The sequence below is a fragment of the Eulemur rufifrons genome, chromosome 14 (assembly GCF_041146395.1).
Source record: "Eulemur rufifrons isolate Redbay chromosome 14, OSU_ERuf_1, whole genome shotgun sequence".
NCBI lineage: Eukaryota > Metazoa > Chordata > Mammalia > Primates > Lemuridae > Eulemur > Eulemur rufifrons.
In genome coordinates this window covers 22,278,103-22,285,778 of record NC_090996.1, presented here as the reverse complement: position 1 = coordinate 22,285,778, position 7,676 = coordinate 22,278,103, and the positions used below count along the sequence as shown (strand labels likewise).

The 7,676-nt window shown below is 35.8% G+C and overlaps 1 non-coding gene across 1 annotated transcript; it reads left to right on the top strand.

Moving 5' to 3' along the window:
* Positions 1–6,627: 6,627 nt before the first annotated feature.
* LOC138394893 (small nucleolar RNA U3) lies at positions 6,628–6,839 on the top strand. The gene has a single exon (XR_011235414.1). It is a non-coding gene; the product is annotated as a small nucleolar RNA U3 (small nucleolar RNA).
* Positions 6,840–7,676: the final 837 nt, after the last annotated feature.

The window sequence follows — 7,676 nt, the reverse complement described above, 5'->3', positions numbered from 1 at the left end:
TTGGTGGACTCACGCTCCACAATTTTAAGACTTATGCTATAACTGTGGTGATTAAGACAGTCTGGTATTGGTAGAGGGCTAGACATACAGATCATTTAAAAACAATTAGAGAACCCAGAAATAGACCTACACTAATATGCTAAAATAATTCTTTACAACAGTGCAAAGGAATTTAATAAAAGGATAACCTTTCCAACAAATGGTGCTGGAACAATTGGACACCAATAGCTAAAACAATGAAAGCTCATACCTTATGCAAAAAATTAACTCAAAATGGATCATAGATTGAAATACAAAATGATAAAATATTTAGGAAAGAACAAAGGAGAAAATCCTTAAAACTTAGTTTGGTTGAATAATCCTTAGACAAGACACAAAAATCGTGATCTATAAAAGGAAAAAAAATAGATCAGTTGGACTTGTGTTATATAATACTATTAGTGGCAGCTCTTGGGTTAAAATATTCATACCCAAATTTTCATAGTCTATTCAGACCTAATATTTTATCACTTTAATGTCTAACCCTTACCTGTATATGGATCCCTTTACATTTCCCTCATTATGTTGTAGTTTTTATATCTACATAATTGAAAACTTCACCAGAAAGTGTTTTAATTTGCATACATATTTTAAAGAAGTTAAGAAAAGTATTCATCCAGTTAATTACCAAAGCTGTTCCTCTTCCTTCGTTCTAGTTCCACATTTTCTTCTAGTATCATTTTTCTTCTTTCTTGAAAAACTTCCTTTAACTATTTTTCAGAGCAGGTCTACTAGCAATGAATTCTCCTCATTTGCCTTCATCTGAGAATGTGTTTATTTCAGCTTCATTCCTGAAAGATATTTTCACTGGGTAGAGAATTCTGGACTGGCAGTGTTTTCTTTCAACATTTGAAAAATATTTCCCATTTTCTTCTGACCTCTTTGGTTTCTGAAAAGAAATATGCAGTCATGTGAATCCTTGTTTCCCTATAGATAATATGTCATTTCTCTCTGGCTGCTTTTAAGATTTTTTTCTGTCTTTAGTTTGCAGAAGTTTGAGTATGATGTGTCTACGTGTGTATTTCTTTTGGTCAATTCTGTTTTGGTTTCAAAGAGCCTTTGAATCTGTAAGTTTCTGTCTTTCACCAAATTTGGAAATCTTCAGCAATTAGTTCTCAAAATTGTTTTTCAGTGTTGCCTTCTTTTCTCCTCTCCTAGGACTATGATGATGCAAATGCTAGAAATTTTGTATTGTTCCACAGGTTCTTGAGGCTCTGTTCAACTTTTTTCTAATCTTTTTTGTCTCTCTTGATCAGATTGGGTGATTTCTATTGATCTGTCTTCCAGTTCACTTAGCTTCCTCTATTATCTCCATACTGCTATTGAGCCATCAAATGAGTTTTGCTTTCCTTTTAAAGTACAATTTGAAGTACTCTCCACTCTTGATTTACCTTTATTTTCTTTTAAAACATATGAACTACATAGCAGATATTCAACCATGCACAGTGTACAGTTCAATGGCTTTTAGTATAGTCATAGTTGTGCAAGTACTACCACAGTTAATTTTAGAGCATTTTCATCATCCCCCAAAGAAACTCCATACCCTTTAGCCGTAACTCCCCAATCTCCTATCTCTACCATCATTAGTAAAAATACCAATCTACTTTCTGTCTCTATGGATTTGCCTATTATAGACCTTTTATATAAATGGAATCATACAATGTGTAGTTTTTGTGACTAGCTTTTTTCACTTAACACAATATTTTCAAGGTTCATCTGTGTTGTAGCACATATCAATACTTTATTCCTTTTCCTTGCCAAATAATATCCCATTCTGTGGATCTACTGTATTCAGTTGGTAGATCCATCATCATTTAATGGATGTTTTAGTTTTTTCCACCTTTTGGCTATCATTAACATTACTACTCTGAACATTTGTCTGTAAGTTTTGTGTGGATGTATGTTTTCATTTCTCTTGGGCATATACCTAGGAGTGGAGTAAATAGGTCATGTGGTAACTCTATGTTTAACTTTTTGATGGACTGTGAGACTGTTATTCTAAGTGACTGTACCTTTTATACCCCTTCAGCATTGTTGTTTGAAAGTTCCAGTTTCTCTCACCAACTGTTGCTATCATCTGTCTTTCTTGTTAATTTCCATGTCACTGGGTGTAAAGTGGTATTTCATTGTGATTTCGATTTGCATTTCCCTAATGACTTGCCTTTATATATGTTTTATAGTAATTATTATTTTAGATGATAGTAAAATTTTATAAAACACCTAAAATTGTTTAGTACCCCAAATATCCATTTGAGGCTAATATTTGAGGAGAAAAATGTTTTGAAATTTACAATATTTGGATAGGCCTTTGCCCATGTAAAGTAATGTCCTACCTCTCAAATAAGAGAGATTATCAGATGTTTTTATTTAAGTATAGACAATTTTATCTCTCTGTAGTTCGAGGCTTTTCTTCAGAAATGGAGTTTGAGAATTACATTCAGTATAACTCTGAGTCTCAGAAAGTGCTGGCTGCCATTGTTTTTGATTATAACTTCAGAAACAGGAATGACCCTCTGCCTCTTCAGGTAAGAAAACCTTAGAGTTTTTTAAATAAATAGTTTTCTCATAATTGCACTTCCAGTTTCTGTAATTTTAAAGAATTAGATATTACTAACCCTGTTTTATAAATGAAGAAACGAACCTTCCCAAGGTCATACTAGTAGTGTACAATACAGCGAGAATCTGAATCCAGATCTGAGTAACTGTAAGGCCTGTGCTCTTCACCATCATCTTACGCTGATAGGGAAGAGCTGTGTCTTCCACCATGAAAGACAGAATTTAATTCCTTTCATAAATTCTAGAGAAAACTCTAAAGGCTCAGCCACATTGATATAGAGTTAGGACATTAGGACCGAGAAAGAATCTGATTAAAGCCCATGAGAAGGAAAGAAGAGGACAGTGCTTTGAACCTGGTAACCTAGTGTCTCTTTAGCAGATTTTATAGACATCCTGTCCTGATGGTGATAGAAATAAATGGCCAGTCTATAATATCTAGAGCCAAATCCTGTGTTTAGGATACACATGCTTGTCAGTGGAAGGCAAGCTTATGGAAACCCATTTCTCTGTCTTTCCCATTCTTCCATGACTCCATTCTTCTGTGCCAACTTCCTTCCATTTACTAACTCAAAATTATCCATATGCTATATGGATTTAAGTATGTATGTGTGTTCAAAAATATACAGTGGCTCAAAATGTCTTTAGCACCACTTTAAGCTTCATTTTCACTACTTGTAGACTGTGTTTATTCTCAAAATATTTGAATTAGATTCCTGACCCCCGAATTCCCCAGATTATTTTCCCAGGTGCTTGATCTGTTTTGATTGTTTTATGAACAAACTTTATGATCTCTGATAATGACTTCGTGTTTAACACAGACCTAATATCTACCACTTTTTCCCTGTCTTAGCTGACTTTCTTGACAGGATCTTTTTTTTTTCCACGAATGTCACAATTATGCATCTAAACCTCAGATATGATCATGTCACTGTCCTGGTTAAAAGGCTTTGGTGGTTTCCCATTGCCTCAGGCTCATGTCCAGAGTGCTTTGCATATAGCTCTCAGTGCCCTGGTACCTGGATACCTCTCCAGTCTCATTTTTGTGACTCCTTACATACTTTATGCTTCAGTAATACTTAACTTCTAGAAGTTCTCTGCATGCACCATATCATCTTTTGTTTTGGGACCTTTGGTCACACTATTTTCTCTAATGTAGGACTGCACCTTGTGAACTCCCATTCAAACTCCCATTCAACTCCCACACCCATCACTTTCTTTCTGTTCTTTGATAATCTGTGCATATTTCTGTTAGTCAAAATCCATATGGGAACATAGATACTACTATAGGTATTTCAACAGAGGGATTTTAATATATGGAACTATTTAGACATTCATATTCTAGATTTTAGTTGGTCTTGACTATTACTTTAGAGGGTTAGCTTGCTTGCCTAGTTAGGTAAACCATACCTTTCTTGAGCCCTTAAATTGTCAGGCCATGGTTATCACAATGCATATTCACGTTACCTGTGGAAAAGTAAGCACCGAGAGATGCCCTGATGAAACTGCTATTTCAAACATACCTGACACTTGCTTTCATTATATAATAGCGGCCCTAACCCTCATGTTAATCATGGTTAATTTCTCCCTCTCGTATAGTAACTCCTTTTCTACTGGTGCACCAGCTTAAGTAGCCCAGTATGACCAGGTGGTAGTCATGCAAGTCTCAGTGGAAACTTACTATTTCCCCTGTTGGAAGTGTTCTCTTTACCCCAGGAAACAAAGCCTTTAGTCCAGTAAGAGCTCAAGGATGTGGAGATGAGAACTATAAATTCCAATTATAAGTCTCTACTTAAAGGGAATGATGGTAAGAAGGGCCAATTTTACTTCTAAGCTTGGGTTCCCATATCCTTAATGTTCTAGCTACTAGGGACACAGAGCCATATATCAGTTATTGTTAACTACATAGACTTCATCATGTGGAACACTGTCCCATATTAACAGGATGTTGTCCCCAAGCTAATACCTTAACTACAGTTTAATAGGCCATTTAATTTTCTTCTCTGAGGCCTGCTGGGAATATGGTAAGAACAGAAGATCCGTAGATGGGTAAGGTAGCAGTTGTTGTACCTCCTTCAGTATAAAACAAGCCCCTTGCCTGAGGCATGTTGGGTGCCTGTACTCCTGCTGCAGACTCATTTCTTGTTCTTGTTTATAATACCCTAAAACTAAAAACAGTGCACATGTCCTTCAGCAGGTGGATGGTTAAACAAACTGTGTATATGTGTATACCATGGGAAACTACTCAGCAATAAAAAGAAATGAATAATCAGTGCATAGAACTATTTAGAATAATCACCAGGGAATTATGCTAAGTGAAAAAAACCCCAAAAGATTAATACTATGTGATTCCATTTGTATAACATTGTCTAAATGACAAAGTTTGAGAAATGCGGAACATATTTTTGGTTGTCAGGGTATAGGTACTGGAAAAAAAAAGGTGCAATGGAACTATTTGGTATCTTGTCTGTGGTAATGGATACACAAACCTACACATGTGATAAAACTGTACAGAACTTAATACACACACACAGAGTACAAGTATTAGGTCATTAAATATGAAATGTCTGATTTCAAATCAATAGTTTATTATATCTCAAGCAAGAAGCAGTACAACTAATCAAAGTATGTGCCTAAACTATCAACACAGTTTTGCCATCTTAGTGGTAGCTTGTTTATGCCAGCAGCAAAGAAGCCTGGAGAGTGAGTGGCGATGAAATCATGAAAGACATTTTCCACAGCTTGTTGAGAATTGAATATTTTTCCTTGCAAGAAGTGGTCCAAAGCCTGATAGAAGTGGTAGTCAGTTGGTGCAAGGTCTAGTGAATACGGTTGATAACAGAGACTTTCCAAATCCAGCTTCTGTAGTTTGAGCAGCATCGTTTGTGTGACGTGGTCGAGTGTTGTCTTGCAAGAGGATTGGCCTGTCTCTGTTGACCAATCTCAGCTGCTTAATCACAGGCACCCTCATCATTTCATTCAACTGGTTGCAGTAGACATCCTCTGTGATTGATTCACCAGGTTTCATGAAGCTGTAGTGGATAATGCCAGCACTAGACCACCAAACAGATATCATTAGCTTTTTTTGATGAATATTCAGTTTTGGACTGTGTTTCGGCACTTCATCTTTTTCTAACCATTGTGCCGAATGCTTGCAGTTGCCAAAAAGAATCCATTTTTGATCACATGTAACAATACAATGTAGAGATGATTCGCCTTTCTGTCGTGACAGCAAAGAAAGGCAAGCTTCAAGATGATTTCTCTTCAGATGCTCGTTTGATTCACGTGGAACTCATCTATCCAGCCTCCTAACCGTGCCAGTTTGTTTCAAATGGTCCAACATTGTTGGAATAGTGACGTCAAATCTTGCTAATTCACGGGTAGGTTAAGATGGATTTGCTTCCACTACAGCTTTCAGTTCATCATTATCCACCTTGGTCTGAGGTCACCCACGTGGCTCATTTTGAAGATTAAAATTACCAGAATGGAACTTCTCAAGCCATCAGTGTACTGTGCATTCATTAGCTACATCCTTCCCAAACACTTTGTTTATATTTTGAGCTGTCTGCTTAGCATTGGTTCCATGACGGAACTCCTATTTGAAAATAACACTAATTTTTGACTGACTTATGGTTTCACAAAAATTGTTCTAAAAAAAACTTTGAAAGATAATCACAAGCCAAGCTGTGCTTTTGAAAGAATGAGGATGTACCTTCACAATAAAAATAAAACAAGGAATGTCAAAGGGAAATGTCAGAGATATCAACCGTCAAACTTAGTACTTATGGAAATCAGACATTTCATACTTAATAACCTAAATAAAACTTGGCAATTTTGAACAAGATTGATGAATTGTATCAATGTCATTATCGTGGTTGTGATACTATGCTATAGTTTTATTAATATAAAATATTATTTGGGGAAAGTGGTCAAGGCTTACACAGGATCTGCTTGTTATTTCTTCCAACTACATGTGAGTCTACAATTAATAAAAAGTTCAATTTTTAAGAAATATACTTAAGAAAATAACTTGGCAAAACTATACTTTCAGGGATCATTTATGTAGTTTGTTACTAGAAAATTTCTGTGAATGTGTAGAGCACCGGAAACCATGAGGGGAGGCACAGTATTCTCTTCTGAGTGTCAAACCAGCTCGTGGTGTTGCTTCCCTGCAACTGCTGTTTGCCATTGGTGATCTTTCTTTTCTTCTTTCAGGAGAGTAAGGGAGAGGATGCAGTCTGGGTGGCAAAAAAAAGAAAAAAGAAAAGAGAGAGAAAAAGAAAAGAAAATGAATTGTCAGGACACAGTGCTAGAGAAATATATTTGACAATGTACTAGTATCCAAGATATTTTCAAAGGTCCTACATCTTAATAATAGAAAGACAAGCAGCACAGTTTGAAAAATGGGCAAAATATTAATATTTAAATAGTTCTCAAAAGGAGATATACTGGTGACCAAAAAAGACATGAAAAAGTGTGCAATCTCATCAGACATCAGGAAAATGCAAATTTAAACCAAAATGAAATAGCACTACCCACCCACCAGAAGGAGTAAAGTTACAGTCTAACAAATATCAAATGTTGGTAAGGATGTGGAGCCTTCAGAATTGTCACACATTGTTGGTGGGACTATAAAATGGTATACCAGGTTATGAAAATGCCTGCTATTTTTTTTTCCAGGCAAAACTAAATTTACCTTACGATCCATCAGTTGCACACCTTTGAGTTTACTGTAAAGAAGGAAAATGTGTGTTCCCAAAAAGAATTCTGCAGCTTTATCCATAATAGCCAAGAATTGGAAACAGCCAGATAGCCAAAAACCAGAAAATAGATGAGCTCTGATATATTAATAATATGGAATATTGCTCAGCAGCAAAAAGAAATTAATGGCTAAAAAAAGGCAAATGCATAAGTGAATCTCAAAAACAGCATGTTGAGTAAAAGAAACCTCATACCAAAGAGTGTAATACTGTTTGATTCCATTTATATGAACTTCTGTCACAGACAAAATTATGGTGAAATCTGTTGTGAAGAGTTATGGTAGGGATTCACTGAGAAAGGGCAGGAGAGAACTTTCTGGAGTA